Genomic DNA, 9,052 nt, shown 5'->3' with positions numbered 1-9,052 from the left:
TCCATGAATATTATTCTATATTATACGCAGAGTAACATTAAAGAATTTACCCCCCCAAAAGATGTGTATGGGCATCACTATATTAAACCAAAGTTTTACAGTCCACTTCTCTAAATTTATTGTGAATTAATTATTAACATTATTATTATAAAATTCATTGGTCATAGGTTTCAGAGCCACAATTTTTTTTATGTTCCTTAAGAATTTAAGAACGATATTATATACTGGAGTAGACTTCCTCCACAGAACTTTGTGGTCTTAATATTTAATCTGGACTCGGTTTCCAGCCGCCCAGGTACTCTCTCTTAACACTTCATCCAACACTTTAAGTTTTCTTCTAAAGCTTTACGACATATAAGATTCAGTTAAACTTGCAGCTTGAAGAGTGAGTTCTGGGATGTCATAAAATATCAAAGCAACATGCACAACCGATTGGCGAGCCTCAGGTGAACTGTGTTACACTGTTGCCGGCACTGTTGTTGGCACTGTTGTTGGCACTGCTCGAGCACTGCACTGTCGTGGCTTACCTGCAAAATAAAGAATATATTAGCTCTTCTGTAGTGAAAAATCAAAATATATAAATCACAAGAGCTACACGATAACTACTGATCTATTGCGGTACGACAGACGTGGGAGGACGTGCTACAACAGAGGCCCCTTCACGTGTGTGACTGTTGTAACAGAGGCCCCTTCACGTGTGTGACAGTGTTGTAACAGAGGCCCCTTCACGTGTGTGACAGTGTTGTAACAGAGGCCCCTTCACGTGTGTGACAGTGTTGTAACAGAGGCCCCTTCACGTGTGTGACTGTTGTAACAGAGGCCCCTTCACGTGTGTGACTGTTGTAACAGAGGCCCCTTCACGTGTGTGACAGTGTTGTAACAGAGGCCCCTTCACGTGTGTGACAGTGTTGTAACAGAGGCCCCTTCACGTGTGTGACTGTTGTAACAGAGGCCCCTTCACGTGTGTGACAGTGTTGTAACAGAGGCCCCTTCACGTGTGTGACAGTGTTGTAACAGAGGTCCCTTCACGTGTGTGACAGTGTTGTAACAGAGGCCCCTTCACGTGTGTGACAGTGTTGTAACAGAGGCCCCTTCACGTGTGTGACTGTTGTAACAGAGGCCCCTTCACGTGTGTGACAGTGTTGTAACAGAGGTCCCTTCACGTGTGTGACAGTGTTGTAACAGAGGCCCCTTCATGTGTGTGACAGTGTTGTAACAGAGGCCCCTTCACGTGTGTGACAGTGTTGTAACAGAGGCCCCTTCACGTGTGTGACAGTGTTGTAACAGAGGCCCCTTCAGTGTGTGACAGTGTTGTAACAGAGGCCCCTTCACGTGTGTGACAGTGTTGTAACAGAGGCCCCTTCACGTGTGTGACAGTGTTGTAACAGAGGCCCCTTCACGTGTGTGACAGTGTTGTAACAGAGGCCCCTTCACGTGTGTGACAGTGTTGTAACAGAGGCACCTTCACGTGTGTGACAGTGTTGTAACAGAGGCCCCTTCACGTGTGTGACAGTGTTGTAACAGAGGCCCCTTCACGTGTGTGACAGTGTTGTAACAGAGGTCCCTTCACGTGTGTGACAGTGTTGTAACAGAGGCCCCTTCACGTGTGTGACAGTGTTGTAACAGAGGCCCCTTCACGTGTGTGACAGTGTTGTAACAGAGGCCCCTTCACGTGTGTGACAGTGTTGTAACAGAGGCCCCCCTTCACGTGTGTGACAGTGTTGTAACAGAGGCCCCTTCACGTGTGTGACAGTGTTGTAACAGGTCCCTTCACGTGTGTGACAGTGTTGTAACAGAGGCCCCTTCACGTGTGTGACAGTGTTGTAACAGAGGCCCCTTCACGTGTGTGACAGTGTTGTAACAGAGGCCCCTTCACGTGTGTGACAGTGTTGTAACAGAGGCCCCTTCACGTGTGTGACAGTGTTGTAACAGGTCCCTTCACGTGTGTGACAGTGTTGTAACAGAGGCCCCTTCACGTGTGTGACAGTGTTGTAACAGAGGCCCCTTCACGTGTGTGACAGTGTTGTAACAGAGGCCCCTTCACGTGTGTGACAGTGTTGTAACAGAGGCCCCTTTGTAATATCTCACATTGTAATAACTCGCCTTGTATATCTCTCGACCGTGCACCCGCTACTACCACTGAGCTAACCGTGCAATCTCCGCTCTTTCTATGGTAATAACAGATGCTATCGATCATGTAAGATGTTAACACTCGGGCCGTCATACGAAGACGTAAACCAGTAAACAGAAGAGAGAGAGAGAGAGAGAGAGAGAGAGAGAGAGAGAGAGAGAGAGAGAGAGAGAGAGAGAGAGAGAGAGAGAGAGAGAGAGAGAGAGAGAGAGAGCGAGAGAGGAAGAGTGAGGCAGAGCGAGAGCGAGAGCGAGAGAGAGAGGACGAGAGCGAGTGAGGGCGAGGGAGAGTGAGACACTAGTGAGAGAGAGTGAGACAGAAAGATAGAGATAATCGTAGTCACAACCTATCGTATGAATTACCGAGTGACGCTGCCACCACCCTGAGTTACCGGACAGGGGACCGGAGTGAGAGTCGTAGGTCTTGCAGATGGAATAACCTACCAGGACAGGTGTAGGGGACAATTGAACGGTACAAGGATCCTGGCCTGTCACTCGAATAATCCTGACCACTTGGGAACTATAGAGTACACAAGAATAAGGCGGGACACACCCAATACTAATACCTCAACACGGAAAACGAACGGGGGGAGGAATATTGGATAATTAAGAACACTAGGTCACTGGGGCAAAGGGGACGGTAGGCCCAATATCACTAAGGCAAGGAACCATTAATACACATTTAATAACAATTAATATATGACTTTATTTAAAATACTTAAATAAGACACTCCCTAACTATATTCCCTACTAGAGGCCAAGGGTACTGAATGAGGTGCTTTAGTACAAGAGAGCCGTACTTACTCGTATGTTGTTCCACAGTTTTCCTGGGAAGATGATGTTCCTTCCCCGAGTCCACACACACACCTTCCTACTGGGCTGCGCCCACTCTACTGACTGTCCCATGATCTGCTGCTCCTCAGCTGAACATGAGGGTTTTGCATTTGATGTTTAGGGGTTAATCCCTGAAGATTATCATGACGGCACCAACTCTGACCTCTTTGTGATTCGATGACCGTTGACCTGACTCTATGGCTAACTTGTACAGAGGTGTAACTTTTACATTGTCTGCCGCCGCCTGTCTGGCGCCTGTGGGTTGTTCATCCTCCACGTGGCCTGTTCATGCTGTTATGATGTTCATGTACTATGTACTGCTCTCTTGTTACACCTTCACGTGTGTGACAGTGTTGTAACAGAGGTCCCTTCATGTGTGTGACAGTGTTATAACAGAGGCCCCTTCACGTGTGTGACAGTGTTGTAACAGAGGTCCCTTCACGTGTGTGACAGTGTTGAAACAGAGGTCCCTTCATGTGTGTGACAGTGTTGTAACAGAGGCCCCTTCACGTGGTTATTTTGAAGTGCTTCCGGGGCTTAGCGTCTCCGCGGCCCGGTCGTCGACCAGGCCTCCTGGTTGCTGGACTGATCAACCAGGCTGTTGGACGCGGCTGCTCGCAGCCTGACGTATGAGTCACAGCCTGGTTGATAAGGTATCCTTTGGAGGTGTTTGTCAAGTTCTCTCTTGAACACTGTGAGGAGTCGGCCAGTTATGTCCCTTATGTGTAGTGGAAGCGTGTTTAACAGTCTCGGGCCTCTGATGTTGATAGTTCTCTCTTGAACACTGTGAGGGGTCGGCCAGTTATGTCCCTTATGTGTAGTGGAAGCGTGTTTAACAGTCTCGGGCCTCTGATGTTGATAGTTCTCTCTCAGAGTACCTGTTGCACCTCTGCTTTTCAACGGGGGTATTCTGCACATCCTGCCATGTCTTCTGGTCTCATATGTTGTTATTTCTGTGTGCAGGTTTGGGACCAGCCCCTCTAATATTTTCCACGTGTAAATTATTATGTATCTCTCCCGCCTGCGCTCAAGGGAGTACAGATTTAGGCTCTTTAGTCGGTCCCAATAGTTTAGATGTTTTACTGAGTGGATTCTAGCAGTAAAAGATCTCTGCACGCTCTCCAGGTCAGCAATTTCTCCAGCTTTGAAAGGGGCTGTCATTGTGCAGCAGTACTCCACTCTAGAGAGCACAAGCGTTTTGAAAAGTATCATCATCGGTATAGCATCTCTAGTGTGAAAAGTTCTTGTTATCCAACCAGTCATTTTTCTTGCAGTTGTGAGGGCTACTTTATTGTGTTCTTTAAAGGTAAGGTCTTCCGACATGAGTACACCCAGATCCTTTACATTGCCTTTTCGTTCTATGTTATGATTTGCCTGAGTTTTGTATGTGGTTTCCGTTTTTATATTTTCATTTTTTCCATAGCGCATGAGCTGGAACTTATCTTCGTTAAACACCATATTTTTTCTGTAGCCCATAGAAAGACCTGATCTACATCTGATTGGAGGTTTGCCGTGTCCTCTATGTTGCCAACTCTCATGAAGATCCTAGTGTCATCTGCAAAGGATGATACAGTGCTATAGGTTGTGTTCTTGTCTATGTCCGATATGAGGATGAGAAAAAGTACTGGAGCAAGCACAGTACCCTGGGGGACTGAGGTTGATGGGCTGGATTTTATTTTGTTGACTATTGCACATTGGGTTCTGTTAGTCAGGAAATTGTAGATCCATCTGCCTTTTTTTCCGGGAATTCTTTTTGAACGCATTTTATGTGCAATAACACCATGGTCACATTTATCAAAAGCTTTTGTGAAATCTGTGTAAATAACATCAGCGTTTTGTTTGCCTTCCATAGCATCTAATGCCATATCATAGTGGTCCAGCAACTGCGACAGGCAAGAGCGCCCTGTTCTGAAACCATGTTGTCCGGGGTTATGGAGATGCTGTGATTCCATGAATTTTGTGATCTTACTTCTTAGCACTCTCTCAAATTTTTTTATGATGTGCGATGTTAGTGCTATCGGTCTGTAATTTTTTGCCTCTGCCTTATTTCTTCCTTTATGGAGTGGTGCTATCTCTGCTGTTTTTAGTATGTCAGGAATAACGCCAGTATCTAGTTTTTGTCTCCACAGAATGTGGAGGGCCTGCGATAGTGTTTTTTTACAGTTCTTGATGAATATGGAGTTCCAAGGATCCGGGCCTGGTGCAGAGTGCATAGGCATACTGTTTATGGCTTCTTCAAAATCCAGTGGGGATAGGGTGACGTCTGATATATGATTTGATGTTGGTATCATATCCATGAAAAATTCATTAGGGTTATCAATCTTTAGTGCGTTTAATGGCTTGCTGAAAACAGAGTCATACTGCTTTCTCAGTAGCTCGCTCATTTCTTTGTTGTCATCGGTGAAAGTTCCATCTCCCTTCCGCAGGGGCCCGATACTAGATGTGGTTTTTTATCTTGATTTTGCATAGGAGAAAAATTATTTCGGATTTCTCTCTATTTCACTGATGGCCTTTTGCTCTCTTTGCCTCGCCTGGGTTTTGTATGATTCTTGTAACTTGAGTTCAATTGTATCTGTTTCTCTACCTAACCTTCTTCGCCGTTCTTGAGATAGGGTACAACTCTCAAGTTGTTCCGCGATTCGTTTTCTTCGCCTATATAGGGAACGACGTTCCCGTTCCAATCTGCATCTCTTTCTCTTGTTTCTTAGGGGTATGCGGTTTGAACATATTTCTAGTGCTACTGAGCTTATTTTTTCCAGGCACTGGTTCAGGTTTGCATTTTCTAGCTGTTCTTCCCAGTTTATTTCTGTAAAGTCCTGGTTTATTTGCTCCCAGTATATCTGTTTATTATTGAAGTTGAATTTGCTGATATCTCCTCCACCGGGGATCTGGACTGGTTTTGAAGGTCCATTCCCCATGGTTGTCAGAACTTCAATTAAGTTGTGATCCGAGTAACAGGTATTTGTAATCATTATGTTCCCGATCAACTCATCATTATTAGTGAAAATGAGGTCCAGCGTGTTCTCCTTCCTAGTTGGTTCTACTATTTGCTGGTTTAAGGCAAACCTATCGCACATCCGTAGCAGGTCATTTGCATGTGCCTGTTCATTTAGGCTACTTCCTGGTATTCTTTCTGATATTACTGTATTAGCCAGGTGCTTCCATTTCAGTTGCCATAGGTTGAAGTCCCCAAGCAGGATGATGTTCGGAGCTGGATTTGTGAGGTTTTCCAAGCAGTGCTCTATTTTCATTAGTTGGTCTTTAAACTGCTGAGGGTTTGCCTCCGGTGACTTATATACAAGGACAACAACTACATTTAGGATCTCCATTTTGACTATCAGCACTTCCACCATATCATTTGAGGTGTTTAGCAGCTCAGTACAGATGAGTGTGTCTTTGATGTAGAGGCTGACCCCACCCTGAAGCCGTAGTTTCCTATCACATCTGAAGAGATTGTATTCTGAGATCCATATTTCACCATCAAGGTAGTCCTTTGTGTGAGTTTCCGTTAGGGCTGCAAACACTGCATTTGCCTCATGAAGGAGACCATCTATAAAGTGAACTTTGTTGGATTTGTGTATTTTTATACCCTGGATGTTGGCAAATATAAATGATGTTATCCTGTTAGTGAAAGTGCTGGATGCTTTACTTGGTGTTAATATCTGAGGCTCTGGTAAGGAGGCCACTGTGTTTGCGTCCTCTCTAGCATTTGACCGAGTTGGTGGTAGAGTCTGGTCCAATATCAAATCTACCCATTCTATCAAAAATATTTGAAAAAATTATTTACAAACAGCTCTATTCCTACCTCGTAAAATTCGACATACTCAGCCCCTGCCAGTTTGGCTTCCGGTCCCAAAAGAGCACCAACGATGCAATCATTAGTCTCCTTGACGTTATCTACTCAGCCCTTGACAAAAATGAGTTTCTGATTGGACTCTTCATTGACCTAAGAAAAGCCGTTGATACTGTTAATCACAACTACCTCTTACTTAAACTCCAGCATTATGGAATCCGAGGCCTTGCCCTTGACTACATCCGATCCTATCTTAGTGACAGACACCAATGTGTAACCATCAATGATACAACTTCTTCCACTCTACCAATAACCGTTGGAGTGCCACAGGGCAGTATCTTAGGACCTCTTCTATTTCTTATATATATAAACGATCTGCCTAATGTCTCTAATATTCTCAAACCTATATTGTTTGCTGACGATACTACCCTTATCTATTCAGACCTCAACCCACATACACTAAATAATGTTGTGAATAATGAATTAAAAAAAGTCCACTTATGGATGTCAACTAACAAACTAACATTAAACATAGAAAAGACTTACTACATCTTATTTGGAAAAATATCATCAAATGCAATTTAACTACAGATAGACAACATTAACATCAGTAATAAAAATGATGGCAAGTTTCTTGGCCTATTCCTTGACAAGAGACTCAACCTCAGCACCCACATTCAACACATAACTAAGAAAGTCTCTAAGACAGTTGGTATACTCTCCAAAATCAGATATTATGTTCCTAACTCTGCTGTCCTCTCACTATATTATGCACTAATCTACCTCTATCTGTGGTATCTTATGGTATCTGTGCATGGGGGTCTACCACTGCAAACCACCTTAAGCCCATCATCACCCAGCAAAAATCTGCTATCAGAATAATAACTAACTCTGCTTTCAGACAACACTCAGCTCCCTTGTTTAAATCCCTAAACTTGCTAAATATTAACTCCCTCCACACATTCTCTTGTGTCAACTACGTTTACAAAACCCTGTTCTTAAATATAAACCATGCTCTGAAACTCTCCCTGGACAGATGTAATAGGACCCATTATCACCACACCAGAAATAAATATCTCTTTGATATCCCCAGGGTCAAACTTAATCTGTGTAAACACTTTATGTAAATTAAGGGACCTAGTCTATGGAACTCACTCCCTAGTGAATTGAAAAGCTGTCAAACTTTTGCCTTATTTAAAAGCAAAACCAAAAAGTACCTAATTTCATATTCTTAGTTTCCTACACAGAGCTTTAAATTTGCTCTGTACCTAGTGCTACCCAATCTCCTAATTTTTATGTATTTAACCCAAACAACCTTATCATTGTTTTCATTGCTGTCTTCTTTTATGTGCTAGCCATATGCTGTATTGTGCCTACCAATTTTTGTCCACTACCATTCAAACTATCATTGCAATCAATCTGAGCTACCTATGTGCTTAAATATACCTACAATTTTCTCTCATCTTTTTTTTCTTGCCTTGTAACTGTTATCATTTTTATAAATTTTGCAAGTATTTACCTACTTAAAATTATCTTAGATTAAGGACCTGCCCGAAACGCTGCGCGTACTAGTGGCTTTACAAGATTGTAATTACCATATTATGTATCCTCACAATCCCAATGTACCTTCTTGTATATGCATAAATACATAAAAATAAAATAAATAAATAAATTTCTCTTTGAATTATTAGTCATTTTGGCACATTTTTTGTGTATGGCTGCTGAACAGAGTTGGCATTGAAAGCTCTGTTGGTAATCTACCTTCATGTTGCATTCTATGCACGTTTTTATCAAAGACATTTTTGTTGAACACTTCTGTTCAGTGGTGATGGTCTTACAAGGTCTTACAAGGTGGGGTGTTGACCGTGGGTGCTGGCCGTGGGTGTTGACCGTGGGTGTTGACCGTTGGGGGTTGACCGTGGGTGTTGACCGTGGGTGTTTACCAACTTGAGACAGGCCTGGAGGAGCCTGTATGGGCTGGCAGTGTTGCTACCACGTGTCGCACTCTTAATTTGTTTTGTTCACTTGTTAGATTACATTACTTGCATTTCCCACTCGTTATCTTACAGTGGAGGCGTCTAGTTTCTGTGTCTGGGCACTAGTTACCTGAGTACGTTACACTATTTGGAAGAATACACACACAGTGAGTACTGGGGTGAGCCTACCTCCAAATGGCCCTTGTTTACATATACACGACGGACTTATTTTGTTTATAATTTGTTCACTTGATATTAAGATATGTTACCTTATTTTTTGTTATAATAGAGACAGGTTTTGCATAGAGAGCTTAGCACT

At 43.3% G+C, this 9,052-nt stretch overlaps 1 long non-coding RNA gene across 1 annotated transcript in view; it reads right to left on the bottom strand.

Annotated features, from left to right (window-relative positions):
* Nucleotides 1-244: 244 nt before the first annotated feature.
* The window catches only part of LOC138350929 (uncharacterized), a 70,251-nt gene continuing 61,443 nt past the window's right edge, over nucleotides 245-9,052 (bottom strand). Inside the window, exon 2 of the long non-coding RNA XR_011222300.1 lies at nucleotides 245-527. This is a non-coding gene — a long non-coding RNA (uncharacterized lncRNA). The remainder of the gene's footprint in view (nucleotides 528-9,052) is intronic.

This window comes from Procambarus clarkii, chromosome 48, assembly GCF_040958095.1.
Source record: "Procambarus clarkii isolate CNS0578487 chromosome 48, FALCON_Pclarkii_2.0, whole genome shotgun sequence".
Classification (NCBI taxonomy): domain Eukaryota; kingdom Metazoa; phylum Arthropoda; class Malacostraca; order Decapoda; family Cambaridae; genus Procambarus; species Procambarus clarkii.
The sequence above is the reverse complement of the archived record's forward strand: the minus strand, read 5'-3'. Positions and strand labels throughout refer to the sequence as shown.